The following is a 24,206-nucleotide window of genomic DNA, read 5'->3' on the forward strand; positions in this document are numbered from 1 at the left end:
CTTCACACTGCACTCTGAGATCAATATTGGGTCCTTAACGGAGTGCAGCTTTTTACCATGGAAGGTAGAAGAATAAGAGTAGGAAGAAGGCAGTGTAACAACTAAGAGGTTCTAGTGAAGTAGGGGGGAAGGAAAAATATGAGAAATAGAAGATAAACTTGATTCTTTTATTAACATTACTTATGTTGATTAAAACAGCAAGTCCTATGTTCCAAGTCTGTGACAAGATATTTTTGTTCTTATAGTCAGCCTCATTACCCATCTTCCATATTAGAAATTTAATTTGCAAAACTGGTAATGTGAAAAGAAAAAGTTCAAGTTTAGGACAATTGTCTTATTAGAGATGGGAGGCAGGGTTGGTTGATAAAATTATTCCCGTAAACGTTTGAAACATTTTTTCTCTGTATATAACACCTAACTAGATTTCAGATGTTTTCATTGTCTTCTTTTTATGAGCTCACTTTTAAGACAATGCTGAAATTAGTTATACTTTGCTATAAAACCCAAACATCTTTTCATGTCCATTTTTACCTTCTTCTGTGACCTCAGGATAATTAAGTGTCTTTTTCTCCCAAGAAGAAATGTGAAGCATGTGGTGAGCCCACTGATCTATTTGCTGATTTATGGGTCAAGTCTCCAGTTATTACAGACCAAATTTGAAAGTCTCTGATTAAGAAGCCCTGCTGATTTAAGGATCTTGCTAGAAATATGTGCATAATGAATTATCTACAGCTAATAATTCAAATTGTCCCCGGGTGATTCATATCACCCTCTTTTATTAAATTATCATTTTTTTTCTGGGGGATATTCAGGTCTGCACAAAGTATGATGTAGGGATACACATAATATTGTAAGAGGTCGAGCAGGAAACAGTTTTACTGCAGGAGTGCATTTACACCAAATTTAAAGCTAATTTTCACAGGGAAGTGAGTTTGTGTGTATTTTTAAAGAAAATTTTCTGTCTTGTACATGCTCGAGCATTCAAGTTATTTAAAAATGGTTTCTGTGAAAATATAACCATTTTCTTGTGAGTGGTGGTAGAGAAAAACAGGATAAAAATAATGAAATTATTTCTTAGAAAAAAAAATGAAAACAGCAGTCATCAAGGTCCATTTTTAGCCAGACACATGGGCCTGACAAGGCATTAGTTAAGAGAATGTGTCAGCCTTAAATATGTAGGTTTATTTAACAATGGAACAAGTAGATATATAAAGAACAGAGCTCTAGTACCGAGAATTCAGAAAGACCTATTTTTCTTTTCTTTTTTTTTTTTTTCCAGGAACGAAGATTATTTTTTCAATCTCTCCCTTTTTATAGAACAAAAGAAAGAAAAGAAAACCTTCACAAACAGATGCATCAGTATTCAAGAAGGCAGATGCCAGATTCAGCAACAAGATTCCCCAGCGTCTGTGCCCTCCTCTGAGGGACCTGGTGGGGGGGACCGCAGTGAGTAGTGGCAGGTTTAAACAGGGGCTAGACCTATTTTCATCTGAGAACTTGATTGAGGTCTGCCCTTAAAGAACCTGGCTGGAAATGTTGAGGGGGAGGAATTTAAAGCAAGCATGCAAACCTGGAAGCTCATCGATGCCTTCTGCTTCTTTGCGTTTTGATTTTTCAGGTTATTTTAAGGCGTTCATACCTCAGGCCAGGTGATTTATTATTATTGAGACTTTATATAACTCTTTATTTTTGCAAAGTGCTTTACAGTCATTTTTCTCTCCTCATTGTGTGCCATGCCTTCCCTCTCTTGCCACTATAATTGGTTTTGGGGGGAGGCGGCACTTCCTTTCTTAGGGAAAAGAAGATGCTGTTTCTGATATGAGGCACTTGCTGAGGTTTTACCTTTATTTCTCCTTTGCTTTCTGTCTTCTCATCTCATTCCCCGTGGCCTCCTATCACCTTCCGTTTCTTTGCTCCCACTCAGACCTGCACCCACACATTCATTTCCCGCCTCTGTCCTCAAATCCCACACAGCTCATTTTGGTCCCACATCTCTAACTGGATCATTCTCTCACCTCTGGGCTCCAGCTTGATGTTTCTCCTTGGGAAGTGGCCATTCCTCTCAAGCACTTCTGCTGCTAAGTATCCGGGATACCAGGACCCGGTATGATGCTGAAGATGAGTGCTCCCTGCTATGGTCACTTAAGAGACTGGAGTTACCACCTCCACTTGTAGCTCCATCTATTGTGATCTTAAATTAACAGAAAGTCATAGCCCATTAATCCCAGGCCACTGCTAAAAAATCATTCCCTTAGTATGCAGAGACTTTGAGGTCAAAGCATCTGACATTGTCACTTTTTGTGGGACAAAAAGAGTAAATAGTAGCCATTTCATGAGCTTCAAACTAAATACTATTCACGTGTAACCTTGGAGCTTGTCTGTGGGATGGCTAGATGTCAGGGGAGCTGGCCCCAATACTTCTTCCCAGCCATCAAAAGAAAGCTGGGGTAATTCCTTTACAAACTTTGTAGCCAGCCAAAGCCTCCATGACTCTGTTTCTCACTCGTAGGGGTCGCCAGGAGGTGTAGCAGGTCCTCACTTGGCTCTTCATGTTTCTTCTACCCCATTCTCCACCCTCTGGGCATTTGAGACTCACAGGATTTCACTATGCCACCCTCTAAATCTCTTCATCTCTGTCAGCTTCCAGATTGCTGGTCACTCTCCTTCATTCAGTGACTGCCCATTGTTTCTTCTCCATTGCAGGGCTGCCATTATCTTACGAACTTCACCACCCAGGTAGTGAAGCACTCCTATCCTTTCAAGTTATGTGCCTTCTCTTCTGTGACCTTCACCTACACTCACCTCCATTTACTCACTCCGTGGCCTTGTTCTGGACCTTGTCATTCTTAGAAATGCACCACCTCTGACATCTTATGTTCACACAGTCCACTGATGACAGTCTCCTAAATGTCTCCCCTTCACTCAGTAGCTCCCACCGTACCTGTTTGTTTACCTCAAAGAGCTCTCCTCACCTGACCCACTTATTTCTCCCTACATAATATCAGCTCCCTTCTACCTTCCTTTTTCTGTCCAGCTTATACTTTGTGGTTCAGCACTCTAATCTCTCTAGCCAGTATTTTTAACATCTTTGTTCCATCCCTTCCATAAAATCTATGTGCCAAAACCCCATTCTTGGATGGACCCAACTTCTACTTTTTGCTTACATCTAGACAGCTGATCACTGCTGGAAAAAATCATACCACTGGTGCAACCATAAATCCATGACAGTAACTCCACCTGAGGTCACTCTTCATGGTACCTAGAAATCTCTCGGTTTCCACAGTCGACTCCATACTTCTCAGTTGCCACAGCGACTATTTCAAATCTTCTCCATGCTCATCTTACCTCTGGTTTCTCCCTCGCCTTTTCAGTCTCTGCAAAGGCACCTTGGTTCCTACTTCCCTGAGAAAAAAAAGAAAAAAGTCATCAAGTGGGAGCACACAAAATTTCTGCTCACCAGATCTATAAATATCTTTGCAACTGTACCCTTCTCTCTCATTCCTTCCTCTAAGAATGGAAGAGGTGTCCCTCCTTCCTAACAACATTTAAAAACACTTAACCCTTCTACTCCTAAGCCTTCCTTATCCCATGTTCTCTCCCACCTCTCCCATCTGCCCCAGGCACTTCTCTTTTTCCCTTCCCTTCCATGCTTCAAGGCTAAACTTCTTAAGAGGATTGTTCACACTTCCTGTCTTCATTTCCTACCTACCATGGACTCTTTGACTCACTAAAATCTTGCTTCTGTCCTCACCACACCATGAAAACTGCTCTGGCCAAAGTCATCAATAAATTTTCTTATTGTTAAATCCAGTAGTCTCTTCCCCTCATTTCTTCCTTGCTCTCTTGTCATCCTCTTTGTATCGAAAGACCCTTTTCCTTCAGTTTGGTGATATAAACTACTCCTGCTTTTCCTCCTATCTTTCTGGTCACTCCTTCCCAGTCCTGCTCAGCCTCTACTTTTAATAATGTTCTACCCTTGGCAATTTTTTATTGTTATTCTATAAATGTCTTGGGGAGAGATCATCCATGCTCATGGCTTCAATCATCATCTTCATGGCTCCATCTCTCTCTCTGGTTTTGTTCACGTGATGGTTCATTTTTTCTTTATTCTCTATTGGTTATCCAGTTCCTCCATCATTTGGTGCCTGGACCACTGTCATCCGAGGGAAGTATCCAGCACCTAAATATTTCTAACAAAACCTCATCTAATTTTTTATCATCTATTGGACAAATAAAAGCTTATCATTAACTTACTATAGTTCGATGGTAGTTGATCTAGTATTAGAAAATTTTCAGTAATATCCTGGTTCCAGAATTAATATTAATTGACTTAATGGTGATCATTTATATGGACTAATTTTGATTTCTTGAATGAAGCTTAAAATTCCAAATTATATCCAGAAAATCTGTTAGGCTTTAAAAATAAAACATTTGAAATTCTTCAATACAAATGAACATATTTGACCCTGTGTATAATAAGCAGAAGGAGCCTGAGACTTATTTTGGGTTAACCAATAGCATTCTGAGATGCCCCCTTGATTCATTATAGCTTGGAGATAGATTTAAGGAAATGGGTTATAGGTTCATCCTCAACCCACAATAGCACTAGAACCATTTAATAAAATGTGTGTGCAGATGGGGTGCAGAATGAGTATGTGATCTGAATACAGTATATCAGCCTTGCAAATAGTAACTTACTCCCAGAGCAAGTTGCAATTTGCTGTATGTCAAATGAATAGTAAAATGGTTGTATTCATTCACTGCACGATTTCTAAATCTTTTGTGGGAAGAAAAGGAAGGTTTAAAAAATTATTGGTTTTATACTTACTTTTCAGGTTGCAGAAAATGGATTTGATAGAAACCCTTGCACCTTGTTTCACTGAATGAGGATCCTCAGATAATGTTTCAAGATGACAAGTCTTCTTTTGCCAAATATGTTTAGCAAGAGGGACAACACACTCTGAAAATGCCTATCAAAGGAATTTAATCATAGTATAAAGACTCCTGGAGTGAGCCCGGGTAACAATCCTGCCCTGTTCACTGTTACAGGTTTTTAAATGCATTCTGCACAGTAATGCTTCATATGGCAGTTAGGATGCTTGATTTGGACATTAGGATGTTTCTGATCCCCCAGGAAGTTTTTCTGCTTCAACAGGTCACAAGCCTCCATGGCTTCCTTTGATGAAGCCATTTATCTTGGTGCCAGCAGCAGGATGTTGAAAGAGTGTACATGGGAAGGTATGCAGCAGATTAGGCATGCATTTGTGGAGTCAGGAGATTATTATTGACAATCATCTTGGAGAAGGTTAGGTTATATATCCTTCTGCACAAGGCTGCTGAACTGCCTTTCTGGAAACAATGAGAGGTAGAGAAATCGGGAGGGGTTCTTTCATCTCAGTCCCTTGCCGCTTCAGAGTGTGCTTTGGTCAGGAAAGACTGTAAAACAATTTCTGGTGGGCAGTGTATCCATGGTACAAAAGAGCTTGACTAAAAATTTGTATAATAATGCCTGCTCGACTATGGGTCTGCCTTTCTGGGCAGCATCTTAGAAAACCACAGCAGCCATGCTCAAAACACTAAACAATCTAACTAATTGCATAAGCATAGAACCTGTATTAGTTAGCTTTTGCTGCATAATAAACTTTTCTAAAACTTGGTGGCTTTAGTAGTCATTTATTTAGCTCACAACTTGGTGGGCTGCCTGAGCAGTTCTGGTCTAGGCTGGCTCTACTGATTTCTTCTGGTTTCCTTCATGAGTCTATAGTTATCTGGAGGCTGGCTGACTGGTTCTTCTTCATGTGGTGTCTGATCTTCCAGAAGGTTAGTTGAGATTCAAGCACATAGTGACCTCAAGATCCTACGTATGCCAGCAGGGTAAACTTTAATATGCTCTCTGCCTGGGTCACGTTGGCTATTGTCCCATTGACCAAAGCAAATCACATGGCCCAGATTCAAAGAATGAAGGAAAGTACCTCACGTCTTGATGGGAAGACTAGCAACATCAATATTACAAGGGTATGAATGTAGTGGCTGGAGGAGAACTTTTGTCCATTTTTACAACCTACCACAGAGTCATTTAGAAGTTACAGAATTCATTGAAAAATACATTACTCCTCACTACAACCATGTGAGACAAAAACTATGATTCTCATTTTACAGATGAGAAAATTGGCTCAGATGATCTAAGTAGCTTAACCAGTTAACAAACAATAGCATTCTTGGGCCACAACATAGCATCCTGAGCTATAAAAAGTAGAGAAACCATTAGCTTTAAAAGCATGCCCTTGGTATCTGTTTGCTTCTCGTATCAGGTGGTTCCCAAATTTAATAGGAATTGGAGTCATCTCCTGGCACTTGTTAAAATTCAGATTCTAGGGCTTCACTCTAGAGCTCCAGAGGTTCTGATTCATTCAAGTCTGCTGAGGATCCAGGGTCTGCATTTCTAACAGGCAAGCCCAGGAGCCCTGATGCAGCTTCTCATGGTCAGAAATATTGGCTTATATCATGATACTGTGTCTTCCCAGCATTGTACATTTTCATGCTGTAACAGAAAACTCACATACTATGATTCCTTTGGTCAGTTCCAAGATCCATAAATTAATAGCATTGACACAATTATTTAACTTCTCTGAGCCTTTGTCTTGACATCTGTAAAATAGTGGTAATAAGAAAGATACCCACAGGGCTGGTATGAAGATGAAATGAATAACCCATGAAGCACTGAGCCTCATACTTAGTAAATGCTCAGTAAGTGTTATTTTTGTTCTCTCTTCATCTTGAGAAGCAGAGGATCCATTGATAAGGCAAATCTATGAAAAGAGGAAAAATTGTTTCTAGAATGCTTTGCAGACTAGTGCTGTCAATGCCTATAAATGAGAAGTGATGGTCAAATATTCCTCAGCACCTCAGAAAGCACATGGCTCTGTTGGAGGAAAAAAAGGTATCAGATTCTTCAGAAGTCTAAGAATCATGACTGGATATGGTGACAGGCCTAGTAGGCAGCAGCTGTTGTCATTAGAGACCAACTATATGCACAAGAAGCACAGAAGGGCTGGTCATGCCTCAACCCCTCCAGTCTTTTCCAAATTGCTGTGAACTTCCGGCGTCAGCACTATTGTCTGTATGTCCTCAGACAATGACAACATGTATTATGATTCTATATTAAGCCTTAGCCTTATCAAAGCTGATTGTGTCAATGTGGATAGGGATATTTTATAGGGATAAAATATGTCCTTATAAAGATTATTTAAATGAAGGATCTGAAACATGGCACATAGTATATGTTATTTCCAGATTGTATGGGGGCTTTACTGAATCCTCTGTGTTGAAATGATGACTAAATAGCGTGTTTCTTACTGTTTCGCCATTTTAGCACTTTCTTCCCTATTTTTTATGCTGTTTCTCCTGTTGTGTCTCTGTCCAATCTGTTTCTCTTTTTTTCCTCCCAGCTTCTATCTTTGTAAATTTCATGGTTTCCTTTCTTGGTTCCTTCTTTCTCACTTAAAAAGTGGTTGTTTTTAATCTAAACAACCAGGATACAATTTAAAATATGTGCCTTAATTCTGTGTTATGGTATTTGCCTCTCTATCTGTGGTTGTCGTCTGTACCAGTAGATGGAGCACATCTCCTATATTAAACAGCACTCTGTGTTGTAGGGTGGGGTGTTTTCTCATCCTCTGTCATTTTTGCTGCAGTGAAATCATAGTTGGAAGCCAACGTAATACAAAGCAGAACTCCTAATCTTGCCTAGATTAGAGAGTTTACTTTTCTGACTCATGTCGGCAATGCAGGGCTTGAGAGCAGCTGATCTAGATAGGTGGTAGCTGAAAAATAATGAGGGTTTGTGCATGTGTCTGCACTTGTGCAGTGTGTGTGTGGTTTTCTGTTTTTTGTTTGTTTGTTTGTTTGTTTTAAAGAGTTAACAGCTTTGTGCCAAGGGTACCCTTTTTCGCCCTTCTATCCCTTCCGCTCCTCCCCATTCTTCCTTTCAGATACCGAGACTTCACCTCTCTGCTGTTTCTCCTTAGTGTCAAGGTTCCCAGTACACAGCAACACGCACTTGTCTAAAGACCTGAAAGTAAAATTATAGTTTTTGAGACCTGGAAGGAAACTTAAACTTTACCTAATACTGAAAGCAATAGTGCCCAGGTTAAAAAAGGAATCACAGTGGGATTTGGGGCAGACCTTGTCTTTGAGCAGTCTATTGTCATTGTCCTTGTTATCGTTGTTGAGCTGGCATTCATTGATGGTGGACTCACGGCATGGAGAATTTCCCTACTTCCCTCATTTAAGTAAAGTTACCAAGCAATGCTGTCAACCAGCTGATTTGATCTTTTTCATCAAATCAACCAGATGTTTTAACTTTGTTATACATTGGGGAAGATGCAAGTATCAGCTTTTGAATGAATTTGTTCCGCACGTTGCCTGCTACAGTATCATGCACATTTGGGTACTTGTTAGGTCTTTAGAGTTTCTCAAAGGCCCATGAGAATCAACTGGGGTACTTGAAAAAAAAAACAAATTGCCAGGTCCTGTTGCTGTTCTGTAGCATCAGCAACTTTTAGCTTATGACTTGGGAATTTGCATTTTTAACCAGTTTCCCCAGGTGAGTTTCATCATACACCTAAAGTTTGAGAACTTAAGATTTAAGACAGGGGTCCCCAACTCCTGGGCCACGGACTGGTACCGGTCTGTGGCCAGTTAAGAACCAGGCAACACTGCAAGAGGTGAGCAGCAGGCAAGCAAACGAAGCTTCATCTGTGTTTGCACCCACTCCCCAGCGCTAGCATCACCACCTCAGCCCCACCTCAGATCATCAGGCATTCGATTCTCACAGGAGCAGCGGTTTCTTGTGCCAAAATGGTTGGGGACCACTGATTTAAGAGACATCAACGATCATGGATTCTTCGATGCACCTCACCTGTTTTGGCTGGGCTTCTTTCAATTCCACCCCAATTCTGGGGAAAGCAAAACTTAGGGGCTGTGTTCCATGAAGAACTGGGGGCTGGGAACCAATAAAACCAGGTTGTATATTTTTTTCAGTGAGGGCTGGGATTTCCTTTCATAAGAATAGGTCAGAATTGCTCTTTAACCAAATTCTCTTTGGAGGAAGCCAACCACTTGCTTCTATGATGACCAAGTAAAGGACATTTGCTCTGAAACTTTGTCAGAACCAGGGGCTGGCATCTTAGGGGAGATAAGTGGTATGATAAGACACTACAACTTCTCTCTCATTCCACATATGTCTGAAGATCCTAATGTTTATCATCAGAGTCTTTGTACCAAAAATCTAAAATACTCCATTAAATAGAAGATTAGCATAGAAATATAAAGATTTAGTTGATTCCAAGATGTTTTCCAAGTTTCTAGATTTCTCTCAGCTGCATCTTAAGGGTTTGTGGCAGAGACTTCTAAGTGTCTCCTGATTACAATTCTCCCTTCCTCCTTATTAACAGAAACCTCTTTGTATTCAAGGTGTTCAATGACTGCCTCAGATCCAAAGAAAGGCCACATTTCCAAGCCTCCTTTGCAAATAGTTATGGCCATGTAACTAAGTTTGAGACAATGCATTGTAAACAGAAATAGTGTGTGCGATCTCTGCTTAAAGGTCACTGACTCATTTGGGAGGGATTACCTTTTGACTTTTTTCCTCTTTCTCCCTTCTTGCTGCTTTGAATGTGAGATGTGAGAGTGAGAGCTTGAGTAGTCATCTTGGACTGTGAGGCAACCTTGAAGATGACAACCAGTGCCAAGGTTGGCAAAACCGAAAGAGAGAGCTCAGGTTTCTGATGGCTTTGAGGTACCACCGCACCAGCTCTGGACAGATCACCTTCAGACTTCTACATAAATGGTAAATGTGGTATGTTTTGCCACTAATACTATTTTGAGTTTTACCCTTTACATGCAGTAGAAACTAGTCCTAACTGATACACATTTTTAATATCCTTCTACTACAGGGATTCACAAACTTGAGCCTGTATCAGAATCACCCGGAAGACTTTTTAAAACACAGACTGCTAGACCACATCCCCAGAGGTTCTGAGCCAGTAAGTCTGGGGCAGTGTCTGAGAATTTGCATTTCTAACAACCTGCCATGTGATTCTAATGCTGCTAGTCCCTGGACCAGTGGTACCCAACCTTTTTGGCAGGAGGAACTAGTGCTTCTATGCCTGATGATCTGAGGTGGAGCTGAGGCAGTGATGCTAGTGCTGGGGAGTGGCTGCAAATACAGAGGAAGCTTTGCTCTCTCACCTGCCACTCACCTCCTGCTGTGCAGCCTGGTTCCTAACAGGCCACGGACCAGTATTGGTCCACCACCCGGCGGGGTGGTTGCCCTGGACTACACTTTGAGAACCACTGTTCTATCAAGATCATCTAAATTTTAAGGCTGGTTCCTACTCTAACGATTGAAGATCAGCATAGGTCAGCTGATTTCATATCCCTCAGTTGATACTGTAAGAGATTTCTCCCCACATCAACAAAATTAGTACAAGTTCTTGAGTCTATTGGCTCAGAGCCAAGTCACTTTTAGATTACTTACGGCAGGAAGAGTGCCATATCTGGGTTATCCATGGCTGCTTCATTGCCACTCCCCGACCCCATTACTAATTCCTCTCTCAACCTCTTACTCAAAATATGCAAACAACTTCCAGAAAAGCTACTTACATTCCACAGGGAATTCCTTCACCCTAGTCAGTTCAGACTAAGTTCAAGATGGAGGAGAAACCATTCCATTTTTCTCATTCGTGTTGGACAAAAGATTCCTTTATTATATCTCCTGGGAAGCAAAACCTACATAGGTAGAAAAAACAAATATGTTTATTTTCATATGCTAAAATGCTGGCTGGAAATTGGAACTTCATTTATAGTTTCTACCCCAGGTGAGCGCTGACTTGCCCTTTGGTACTGGTGATTGCTAGGAACTGTTGCTCCTTCTTTGCAACATTTTTTGCTGGATGGATGAAGTCCAACCATTATGTTATTGCCCACCTTCTCTATCCCTCCCCAAGTCCTGAGGAAATCCTACATCTATAACATTCTCCACCATCTATGGTGCCCGAGGGGTACTGGATTTATGGGAGTGATCACTTTGTAAGTTATATAAATGTCTAATCACTGTCTTGTACACTTGAAACTAATATAATATTGTATGTCGACTGTAATGAAAAAAGAAAAAAATTTAAAAAACAACTACACCATTTTCTAAAGAAATAGAACAAAAAGTCACCAGATTTGTGTGGAAGCACAAAAGACCCCAAATTGCCAAAGCCATCCTGAGAAAAAAAGAATGAGCCTGGAGGCATCACTCTGCCTCACTTCAAATTATACTACAAAGCGACAGTAATCAAAACGGCATGGTATTGGCAGCAAAACAGAGACACGGACCAGTGGAACAGAATCGAGAGTCCAGAAGTAAACCCATATTTACATGGGCAAATAATTTTTGACAAAAAAGCCAAAAATGTACAGTGGAGAAAGGAAAGCCTCTTCAATAAATGGTGCTGAGAAAACTGGAAAACCACCTGCAAAAGAATGAAACTAGACTGTTGTCTATCACCACACGCCAAAATCAACTCAAAATGGATTAAAGACCTGAATATAAGACCTGAAACAATAAAATCCATAGAAGAAAACATAGGAACAAAACTCAAGGACCTTGGACTTAATGAGGATTTTATGAATTTGATCTCAAAGACAAGGCAAATTAAAGCTGAAATAAACTAATGGGACCACATCAAACCAAAAAGCTTCTGCTCAGCAAAAGAAACCATTGGCAAGGTAAAGAGACAGTCATCTCAATGGGAAAATATATTTGTAAACACCACTTCCGATAAGGGACTAATATCCAAAATATACAAAGAACTCATATGACTCAATAACAACAAAAAAACAAATGATCCAATCAAAAAATGGGCAGAAGACCTGAACAGATACTTCTCCCTAGAGGACATACAAATGGCCAACAACTATATGAAAAGGTGCTCAACATTGCTAGCTATTAGAGAAATGCAAGTCAAAACCTCAATGAGATACTATCTCACACCTGTTAGAATAGTGTAATCAACAGGACAAGTAATAACAAATGTTGGAGAGGATGTGGAGAAAAAGGAACCCTCATACAATGCCAGTGGGACTGCAAATTAGTACAACCAATATGGAAAACAGTATGGATGTTCCTCAAAAAACTAAGAATTGATCTAACATATGATCCAGCAATCCCTCTACTGGGTACTTACCCCAAAGACTTGAAAACTCTTATTCGAAAAGATATTTGCACACCAATGTTCATAGCAGCATTATTCACAGTGGCCAGGACATGGAAGCAACCAAAGTGTCCTACAATAGATGATTCGATAAAGAAGCTGCGGTACATATATACAATGGAATATTACTCAGCCATAAGAAGAGATGAAATATTGCCATTTGCGACAACATAGATAGACTTCGAGATAATCACGCTAAGCAAAATAAGCCAGACTAAAAAAGTTGAAAATCACATTACATCACTTATACATGTGATATAAACCTAAAAGCAACAATGGAACAGGACAAACAGAGACTCACGGACATGGGCTATAGACTAGTGGTTACCAGAGGGTAAGGGATAGGGGAGAAGGGGGTAGGTAGATGGGGGAAAGGGGTTCAAATATAAGGTTTAGGGGGAGGGTGAAGTGGGTAAAGGGGATCAAATATCTGGTAGCTGAAGGAAACTGGACTTTGGGTGGTAAACGCACAATAGAATATACAGATGTGAAATTATAATGTACACCTGAAAATTATGTAATTGTATTAACCAATGTCACTTCAATAAACTTAATAATAATAAAAAAAACAGACAAAGTTCCCTAATCTTTTCCCCTAATTCCATTATACAGTGTACTTTGGAGTCATGCATACCTGAGATTGAAGCTAAACTTGACATAGGTTGTATATTTTCTTTCTTGGCCTGGCTATATGTCATGTTATCATCAGAGCTTTAACACCTATAGAATATTGAGTGGGAATAAATTTTTTAAAAGGAATTTCACATTGAAATCATCCTCTGACCACAACATACCCTCCTTCCCATTACACAGATGTCACATTTTTGGGCCATGTTACAGAAATGTCTAAGTTTCTGCCCACTTTTAAGTTATAGGCAGCAATGATAAGGTGACTTTTGTAGCACCTTTCTCTATGCATGAAGTGTTAAAAGTGGGTGGCAGTGTCAGCGTTGAAAAGTCACTCAGAGTTGTAGTCACAGAAAGGACAGCTTAAAAGAGCAACAGAGCAATTCAGCCCTTAAGCAGAGGCCTTATTTATATGCCACATTTCAGCTGGGAAGAGATTTTATGACCAAATCTTAGAACCTTAAAGATGAAGTCTATAACATAAACATCCTAGCAGCATTAACTGTAACAGCACAAGGTAGACTTGGCACATACCCCCATTTATTATTTTGGTTCTCTTCTATATAAAAGACATTTCAATAGTATAACACTTCCATTTATAGGATCCTCATCTCTGAACTTTAAGATGTGATACAGAACAATGTGTAAAATTGAATTATAAACCTCAATGTATATTATTCAGACTTTGAGTTCTAGGACAGCCTTCCATCACTTCTTTCCCTCTGACAAAATAGAGTTCTGGATTTAGGATGGCCAAACAAAGTTGATTGTTTTGCTCTTGCTATTCCTTCCAGCAAGAAGTAAATGACTGAGAGCTGTCATTTTCCTTCTGGAGTTACCAGTTCAGTTAGTTTGGTTAAATCAAAGTAAGGCCACAAGTAGAGAAAGTAAAAGCTCTATCAATTATTTGCTTTCTATAATCCTGCCTCTGAGCCTTCAAAGATGCTTTTCCTTCTATAGGGAGTGCTCTTTCGTCTTTCTCACAACCTCAACCTTTGCCCTTACCCCTTCTAGTTAATTTTTATTCATCCTTCAGAATTTAGCTCAAAATTTACTTCCTAAAGGAAGCCCTAGATTAGATCAGGTCCCCGGTTATACTCTCTCTTGGCATCCAGGACTCTTTTTCACAGATGTAATTAAATAATTAATTTAATATTTAACTTTCATATTATATCTTGTCTACTACACTGTAAAGTCTAAGGGCATAGAGCAATGTCTGACTTATACAGATCCATATCCCCAGTACTCAGCACAGTGCCTGGCATATAATAGGGTGCCTGGCATATAATAGGTATTCAACAAACATTTGTTGAGTAAAGAATGAACAAAAACAAAAGTAGAAGCAGAGAAATGGTAATAATCATGATATCTACATTTATTGAACACTGACTATGCATAGTGCTAAGCATTATGTTAAATGCCTTGCATATTTTATGCCATTCAATTCTTACCACAACCCTAAGGTAAGTACTATCATTATACCCATTTAACAGATAAGAAAACTGAGGCTTTAGAGAGTTTAAAAAAGTTTACATAGCTGGTAACATTTTTTGAGTCATGTAATAGCTTTTCTCATATTTTCTTTTACTCTCTTCTCCCTCTATGCATTTTATATCTTCACTCATCTTTCCTCTGTGGAGAAAATTCCTGATATCAATGATGGAGAGAAGTCACTTCGTTATGGACATTCTTCGAGGACATTGCTCCCTAGGGAGAAGCTGCTTCTAGAGCACATATTTGTTAGGTGGCCAGAGGTAGATCAGGTTGTCTGATTCAGGGCTTCGGTAGAGCATTGTGGCAACTTGCATGTTTGAATGATACTCTGAATTGGATTCAAAAGTGCTGTTCTAATATCGTGCTTTAGTTATAGGGTAATTTTTTTAATCCAAGAGTCTAAAAGTTCTTTGTCAATTTATCAATTTCATAAAACATGGCATAGTTTTAAATACAGACTCATAATGCTATCGAAGATCAAATATGTGAGCAGCCAACTGCCAATATTTAATTTTTTTAATTTAAAATTTTTTGAATCTGACTCATGGTCCTCCCTCCACCGATGCCAGCTAGTGCTATCATCATGACTATCACAGTTTAGCAGTTTTAAAATACATGTTACACACCAAGTAGGCTGCAGTAGCTTTCTCAGTGGCATTTGGAAAGCATATTAAAAATATGCAGCTTGACTTTTCATCCTCTTCACACCCTCAGCATTTCCCTTTTGGAGAACTCAGAGGGAGGCATAGTGGGAAGAAAATCAACCCCGAAGAGAGGAAAATAGAATTTTACTCCTGTAGAAAACAATGCAAAAAACAAATCTATTGTTCTTAATTCAGGTTCTGGTTCTCCTGCCTGCATTTTTGTGTCTATCATCTTATTTTTGTTTAATAATGATTTTCCACTCAGAAGTGTTCTTTTATTTACCTCTCTTTAAGCTCGTCTTGATCCTCCTACGGTTCCATTTGGTGCTCCCGCTCTAACTTATGTTAGTGTTGTTCTTACTTTTCCTTCGCTGTGTTCATTCATTTTATCTGCATCCTTTTCTAATCTTGTCTCCCTCTGAGTTTCCCAGATCCTGGACATATCTTTTTTTTTTTTTTCAATTCCAATATATTGTATCTAAAGCTTGACCCTTTTGGTTAACTAATTTTATTTCCTTTATTAATCCTTATGAGTTTTATTTTAAAAATCTCTCAACAGCTTTCTCTAATTGAATTTCCAGCTCCACGTTTCCTTTTGAGGTTTACTTTTGGCAGAACATTTACCTGGTTTCTTTTTTCCTTTCATTACCGAGTTTAATTGGCAAGGCTTTTCATCCTGTGTTTGGTCTTCAGATATATATGGACTAAACAGTTGGAAGCAGTGAGTGAGAACAAATGGAAGGAACACTGGATTGAGAGTTAGAAGGTCTGTGCTCTGCCACTTAATGATCAGAACCTCATCTGTAAAATTGAAATAATGATAATACCTGCTAAGGGATCAAATGAGATAAAATAATGTAAAGACACTGCAAATGTCTCCTACTCAAGGGACTTTTGGTCTTTATGGAGCAGATATTTCCGTAAAATAGCACCTCTTTTCCAGTTAACACGAGGCCAAAATAAAATGATGGAAAATGTTAACTTAGGCATTAGAAGTTTAAAATCTTACCAAATTCTCCATGATGTTCTGGCTAATCTCTTGATAAAAATATCTTTTCTTTTCTTTCTTTTTTTTAATTTGTAAAAATATCTCGGTAATGTTGGCACAGAGAATGCCAACCATATCTACATCTCTTGGCTATAGAATGCACCCTAAGAAAGCTATGGAGGAAGGGGCAGCATCTGAAAAGTAATTTACAATATTAAAATTACATTACAGTTAACATAAAATGAAAAGAGATCTTAGGCTCTAAGATTCAGAAATTATCAATCAAGTTTCCTATACAAAGATGGAATCCTTTCTTAATCATTCACTTAAGTACATTGTGCCAACTTTGCATAAATACTTTTAGTAATGGGTACTTGCTATTTTGAAAAGCATCCCATTTCATTGCCAGGTGTCTTCTTTCGTGCAAAATTACACATAACTTTTATTCACTACTTCCAGTGACTTCTTGAACAAGTCAGTTCTTCTTACCTGTGACAGATCTTTGATGTTTGTGAACAGCTTCTGGGTTATCTTTTCTACAGGATAAAACTACTATCCCTTTAAGGGTTTCTCATATAACGTGTTTTTTCATGTCGTCAACATTCCAAACTGTTCCATTTGTCAGTGGTCTCTACAAAACTGAGCATCCAGAGCTGGATGCAGTCCTCTGTACCTGTTTCCGCCATAGAGATCAGGACAATGTGATGTCACCAAGGAGGCTCACTTGCCTTGGGAATATGGCTTGCTGTCACTGGTTTCAGAGAGCTGCAATGCAGTCCATAAATTCTCCAGCAAGAGCCAATAAGCTAATTTTCCTGTGTATGTTAAGAACTTCCATAAACTAACTTGTTTTCAATAAAACTATAGAGGATTTTAAGTTACCTTATCGATAATACATTTCTCATTGTCATATAAAAACCAGAGGTGTCCGTTCAATGTAATTGGAACTATGGAAGTGGTTAAGTTTATGCTGCTCCATATCATGTTTATGCAAAAGATAGAATACATGTCAAACTCTTTATCATTTTTTTTTACTTTTATTGAGTTTGTTCTCTGCTCTCTTCATGTAAAGTGTTTTACATATACAATAGTCCTATGAAGTAAGATGATTATTCTCATTTTACAGATAAGGACACTGAGGTGCACAGAAGTTTATAAATTTGTCCAAGGTCATCCAGCTAGCAAGTGAGTTTGAACCCAGGAAATCTGTTTCCAAACTCTGTACTGCCTCACTTCCCTGGACAATGAACAATTGGAAAAAAATTTCTTACGTTAGTTGGTTGTTTTTCTGTAAAAGAAAATATCTGAGCAAGACCTTACCCTAAAGTCCCTCTTTCTCATGTTTTTCAAGTCCATGGAACATTGGTACCTTAAGGTGGTCTAGGGGCTGCGGGGAAGGAAGGATTCCCATGTTTAAGGCCATGTGGTTGCCACTTTTTCTTAAACTTAGCCACTTTGGCCATACTCTACTATGGCATGATTCAAATGTAAGTGAAAAGTTTCCAAGAGATATACATGAGAATACTTTGTAGATGCTGCATACATTGTACATGCTTATAGCTCCTCAGACTATCCATGAATTTTATATGCCTAAAACTGCCATTTAAGATAGTTGCTTCTCTGATCATTTAAATTCTTTACAAAATATTTTCTTATTAGTTTCAAATATACAGTACATTGGTTAGATATCTATATCATTTATAAAATGATCCCCTGATTGCTCTTTCTCTCCTCTGGCTCTCCACCTAGCCATTACATTAATGCTAACTGCATTCCCTATGCCATGCTCCCCATCCTCCTGACCATATATCAGCTACTAATTTATACTTCTTTAACCATTCACTCCTTTCCACCAGTCCCCCAATTCCCCTCCCTTATGGCTGTTACCACATTGTCCACTGTATTTGATTAGTTCGTTCTTTTTGTTCCTTAGATTCTGCATATAAGTGAAATCATATGGTATCTATCTTTCTCTGTATGATTTATTTTACTCAGCATAATAACCTCTAGGTTCATCTATGTCATTGCAAATGGTAGGACTTCATTTTTTTAAATGGCTGAGTAATATTCCATATGAACTGTATATATGAACTGTAACTTCTTTATCCAGTCATCTGTTGATGGGCATTTAAGTTGCTTCCATATCTTGGCTATTGTAAATTGTGCTGCCATGAACATAGGGATGCATAGATCTTTATGAATTATTGTTTTGATTTTCTTTGGATAAATACCCAGATCCTTTACAAAATATTTTAAAATTTGCTTAATTTATGGTTATCGACAGTTGCAACACACACAATAAAATGAATTAGGAAGTTTAGGATCATTTTAACATGTGGACCACATGCGGAGGCTATGTTAGAATAGATACACTGGTAAAGGATGGGACATAAGAAACATTTAAAATCTTATAATGGTATTTTGTAATTCTCGGAAGCAGAAATTCAGTTAAGCTCAACTTTCTATGATGCTTCAAAGAAGCATGGAAGAGAAATTTACATTATTTTTGTTAGGCCACTCCTGTATATACTTAAATAACAACCACTACAACAACAGTAAAGTCCTAATGACACAGAAATTCTCTAAATTAACATTGTTATTGAATAGGGCAACTAATATGAATACCTTATGTCCATCTTTCTTGTGACATCTCAGTTCTATTTGTTAGCCAACTTCCTTTTATCCATTTTTGTTCCCCATACACTATGAATAATTCTTTCAGTTGTTCGTACCGTCTCTCTTCAAATGGTATATTTACTAAATTATCTGGCCCACTCAGAAATATCACTTTGGGAGACTAAACAAATTAAGTCCATTTATTCTCTTTTTGTAAATGACGTTTTCAAAGACAAGTTGAAAAAAAATCAACCCAGTCGGTATAAGACCCCCCAAAATGTCATGAAAACAGGGGGCAAAGTAAAACCAAGCGGATTTGTACATTATTATTATTATTATTATTATTATTATTATTATCATCATCATCATCTTCCCCAAAGGGAAAGGAAAATAGAAAATACAAGAATCTTTATTTTTGAGAGCAGTCTGGGAAACTGTAATTACATTAGCAACATCCAACAGTGTTATCAACACTGAGCAATTCCTCTCATCTCAACACAGCAGCCGACTCAGAAAATCACACCTTTCGGCTCATGGAATTTGTGATACTTAGTAATGCCTGTGTAACTGGGTAAAAATAGTCATTACTGCTAGCTTTATTTTTATTTGCTTCTGTATGTCTCTAAAGGAAGAAGTATTCATGAAGCTCTTCCAGCTTTAAGAGGGCTATAGTTGAATCCCTTTTGAAGGAGTGTGTAGTCACCCAAGCGCTGCCATATTCCTGACAGGAAAGAGGCTTTTTCTGAAAGAAAGGAGCCATGATATACAGAGAAGCCCTGGAAGTTCTTCTTCCCCTTACGAAGCAGCTGGAGGTGCTGGAAGATGCCACTCACCTCTTGATCAGATCTCTTTGCCTCCATTTGCGTCTGCTTTTTCTTCTGGATGCTTTTTCCAGATCATACTCCTAAAATCAAAATCATATAATGTTCCTTCTCTGCTCAAACACCTACCATGGCTTTTTACTGCTGATTCTTTAAAGTCTAAACTCCCTAGCATCCATTCAGAGAATATATTCATTAGGAAATCCAGTGTCATCTTCTTGGTCATGCTTATTTACCTGTTCTCCAAATCTTGAACTTTCTATTTTTGTCTTGCTTGATACTACCTTTGTTGGTGCTGTGTTCCCTCCCCAAACTGCCTTTTCTTCTCCCCTCTGCCTGTTCAGATCCTTGCTTTTCCTCTAGTTCCCATCCACCTTTCACATCCATGAGGCCTTCTCTCTTTATCTTCCTATCATTCAGATGGAGACCTTTTCTGAAAGAAAGGAGCCATGAGGTACAGAGGGAGAAGGGGGTTAGGGGTGGGAAAGTTTACCCCTCACCTTGAATTTCATGTAGTTTAAATATATAATAACCCCATTTCATTCCATTTTCAGATTCACTTAGATGTCCCATGGCATCTTGAACTTGAAAAGAGTCCCTACTTTCTCCCAAAGTCCCCATTTCTCCTGTTGTGTTTCCTCTCTCACACAGTGATGTCACCTTATATCCAGATGCCTAAAGCTAAAAATCCAAACATTACCATTCAAAACCATTTTCTTTCCTTTACTGCCCATCTGGTCATCAAGAACTTTGTTTCTGGTTTTCTGTCTCTCTCAACCTCATCCCTTTCTCTCTTTGTCATTGCTTCTGTCTTAGTTGAGCCTTCACCATTACTCTTCAATAGTCCCCTAATAGATCTCTGGCCTCTAGCCTCATCCATGCTCAGATGCTTAATTCATCTTCCACATTTGTCTTTGTTCTGAAGGGAAAATCTGATCTCTCAATGAAAAACTTCAGCAGTGACATCTCATTGCTTTTTATATATGATTAAAATTTGGTAGTTGAACTACCAGGTTTTCTCTGCTCTTTCTGCTTCTTTTCCAGCATTTTTTATCTCCCGTTTCTCTGCCTTGTCCTCTCCTATCTTGACCCTGAACATGGGAAAGTCCATCGTGGCCCACACCAGTCTCTCTACCTACAATGTATTCCCCTGTTTCTTATTCTCAGCATCTCCTATCCAGCCTTAAAAATTCCTTTCAGGTATCATCACACCTGAGGAAATTTCCAGAACACCCGCCATTTCCAAGTCAAGATAACATTCCATTTCTTTATGTGTACTTAATTCTATCATAACACTTACATATTAATTTGAATGTTGATCTTTCCAACTAAAGTATGAACATCTTGAGGGTAGAACACCTAGCATCTAACACAGTACTTGACCAAAGTGAAGTCCTCATACATAATTATTGAATTAATAAATAAATAGTATGTACTCCTAAATTTCTCCATGTGGCTTTTAAAAGAATTATTCATTGGTTTAATTACCTGAGTATATTTTTCTAATATTATATGGAGCTCAACAATTAAGGACTTTGTGTGTCTAAAACTGCACTAGAATAACTACACACACACACACACACACACACATACACACACATAGTAGTATGATAGATAAACTAGAGATTATGACTGAGAGGAAGAGATCAAATATGTGGACTGATCAAGAGGCTACATTTATACTTTACTACTACTTTCTGCTCAGCCTTTAATGGATACTTCTTTGGCTTATGTTGCAGAAGAGTAATCATTTCTCAGGACATCACTTTCAAGTTAGCCAAGGGCACCCATCAACAGAGTCCATCATCAGCTGTGGTAGACCAGTGCTCTAAATTGGCTGTTATCACTGAACTCTTTAGTAAGAAACATTGACTAAGCAGTGACCTTGTCTGTTTCACAAGATATACAAGCTCTCCCTGTAAACTTCTCCCATAAGTTTCAAGACTTTTTGTTTAATTTCTGGGAGCTGTAGACGAGGTATAAACAACCACTGAGGAAGTAATGTGATAGAAACATAACAGCAGATCAACAATTTACCAAGTTGAAATTCTGCTCTTGATGAAACTATTAAGATCAGAAAAAATTATTGGTACACTAGTTTCAGTTTCTCAAACCTATACAGAATTTAGAATTAAAAAGAAAATAATATGTAATTCAGTAAGAAGAATAAATGCAAGAATGTATAAGAAAATCTTATCACATTATCAAACTAGTCTGGTTTCATGTATTCTTTTAGACATCTGGTGGGCCTGGGGCTTGCTCATATTTTATGATAATTCAACACATGACACTTCTCATGCATTTGCCATATTCCTACTGTATTATATTGCATTGCATGGCTCCTCTATCCCAGCTAAATTGCTCCACCTCTTATTCCTGAAAATACCTTCCATTCTGGCTTGTGCCTAAAATTCCCCTACCCTTCATGTCGCCCTTTTTGAAGTCATGCCCTTTCTTTAACTGTCACTTTAGACCAACCAACCCCAGTTGAGTCACCGGATGACCACAGCCACATAAGTAACACCAAATTAATCCAGCAGAAGAACTACACAACTGATCCTGACCCAAACTGCTGATCCACAAAATCATGAGCAAATAAAATAATTAGTGATTTAAGCCACTATGTATTGAGATGGCTTGCTATTTAGCAAAGGCTCACAGATACAGAGAAAAATATTAAATGACAGAGAGAGTAGGAGAGAAAGTAGAAGAGGGAAAGATCGTATGATTGTTGGGAGTACTAAGGGCCCACTTAAAAGTCATACTCATTATGTATAAGTCAGTATGATTGGGATTTTCTCTAGTCAATTTATTTGCATGAGTACAGGTGTGGTATAGGGGAGAAATGGATTTAATCAGGTTAAGATTTTTTCCTAAGCAAGTATAACAAAGCAAGAGGGTCAGGTTAAGTGGAAATGTATACAAGAAAATGATTATCATCATTTAGCATGGGGTCGAACCTGAGAAAATAGAGGAGATCAAAATGTTGAGATGCAGTGAAAATGTTATTGGACCAATTGGCTGGATATCCCAGAGGAGTTCAAAGATTTTTGGCATCAAGATAATAGAGAGAGTGGATTAGAAAAAGAAGAGTGGTGAGAGTCTGATACATGAATTAGAGATTATGGAAAGATAATCATTATCACAGATGACCAAGTCTGTGATATGAGTATAGCAAATGACTGGCTGAATAGATTGGAGGACAAAATCATGGGAGGAGAAGAAACAAAAAAGTAAGAGGCCGGGTTGTGGAAGGATCATCTATGTGGATATTGATATCACCAGAAATTAGGACGGGGTTAACATTGGAGAAGATTGTCATCAGCCAGGAGATAAGATAATTAAGAAATGTGAGATGGGGGCCCCTCAAAACTATAACAAGAAGGGATAGTGGAGGGGCATAATATGATGACATTAGATTATAAACTGGAGGATTTAAGGGATGAGGGACAGGAGGAAGAATGGCCGGGAAGTGTCAACAAGGAAGAAGGACACCTGCCTTACCTTCTGGCCCAGTGGTACTGTGCGAGGAGAAAAATGACCATGACTTGAGAGGACTGCAGGGGAAGTAGTATCCTTACGGGAGTTCCAGATTGCAGTTAGAGCAAGAAGGTAAGAGAATGTTGAGGAAACACTAAGAATGTAGGAGATGGTGCTGATAATGGTCTATGAGCTCCAAACAGCTCCACACAGGGGAAGGAATTAAAAAGTTAGAGAAGGGTTAGAGAAGGGGACAGAAAAAGGAAAGTGCACAGCCTTATGCAGATTGCAGTGTGAAGAATGAGGTGCATCCCAGGAAAGTGGGACAGGGAAGTGGATCTCATGGAGACAAACATAAGCAGAGATAAAAGGCAATTTGAGATTAGACCATGTGGGTACAAGACAGACAGCAATGATGAGGCTGTCCATTTTGGAGGTTGGGGAATTTCCAGGGTACCCTTTTTCACATCTGTCTATGGAGACACGGAGGCCTGGGGAGGGTGGCAATGTTTTGTTAGTTGACTAGTCAAATGGGTAAATGCCACACCACATAACCTCACCATCGGTCCTTGGTTCTGTGTTAACACACATGCATTCCCTGGGAATGACTAGCTGATTAAGGCATGCTAGTATCTTAAACTTCAGGTGTTGCTGATGAACTTCCTTCTTCCAAATGTCTGACAAAAATGGTGAAAGTTTTTTAAGAGAGGCGAAAAGTATCAGAGCTGAGCCTGACATTCTTTCTCTGAGGGGAAGGTTGCAACTCTGCATCTCTTTAACGTTGCTCTAAAACAGTTGGGCCAGCACCACTAGGGCCTTCGATGTTCCTTTAGCCCTTCTGACATGCCAACATCCAGACTCCTACTCTTCTGAAGCAGCAAGTTGCAACAGCAGTCAAACTCTAGTATTAGAGGAAAAAGGGCAGTAGACCTTATACAGAATTTTTGATGTCACTTGCCTGATTAGAGAGAATGCTCTCTCTGCCTCTTCAAATACAAGATCATTAGTTTTCATTTTAATAGTCATCCCAAGTGTCTGTCACTGGGCACCCTCGCCATTCCAGTATTTCTCCAAGAAGGGATTTACAATCCACTCCTGAAACCCAGACCTGAAGCTACCGTTTCCTCCAAATGGCCTTTTACCTAAACATAAAGACTCCATTCTTGGCCTTAAGCTGTCCTCTATCCTTCACCTTTTATCATTTCACCTTGAGTCACACTCCTTCTTCTCTTCATATCAGGTGAACTCTCTCTCTTGCCTTTGTCCTCAGTTC

The 24,206-nt window shown here is 38.9% G+C and overlaps 1 long non-coding RNA gene across 3 annotated transcripts in view; it reads left to right on the plus strand.

The window, feature by feature from the left end:
* LOC118607791 overlaps positions 1 to 5,643 on the plus strand; it is a 221,594-nt gene extending 215,951 nt beyond the window's left edge. For 2 of the 3 annotated variants that reach the window (XR_004952825.1, XR_004952826.1), the window contains one exon: positions 1,280 to 5,643. This is a non-coding gene — a long non-coding RNA (uncharacterized LOC118607791). The remainder of the gene's footprint in view (positions 1 to 1,279) is intronic. The other variant, XR_004952827.1, reaches the window with a different exon arrangement.
* Positions 5,644 to 24,206: the final 18,563 nt, after the last annotated feature.

This window comes from Rousettus aegyptiacus, unplaced genomic scaffold (assembly GCF_014176215.1).
Source record: "Rousettus aegyptiacus isolate mRouAeg1 unplaced genomic scaffold, mRouAeg1.p scaffold_m13_p_9, whole genome shotgun sequence".
NCBI classification, from domain to species: Eukaryota; Metazoa; Chordata; class Mammalia; order Chiroptera; family Pteropodidae; genus Rousettus; species Rousettus aegyptiacus.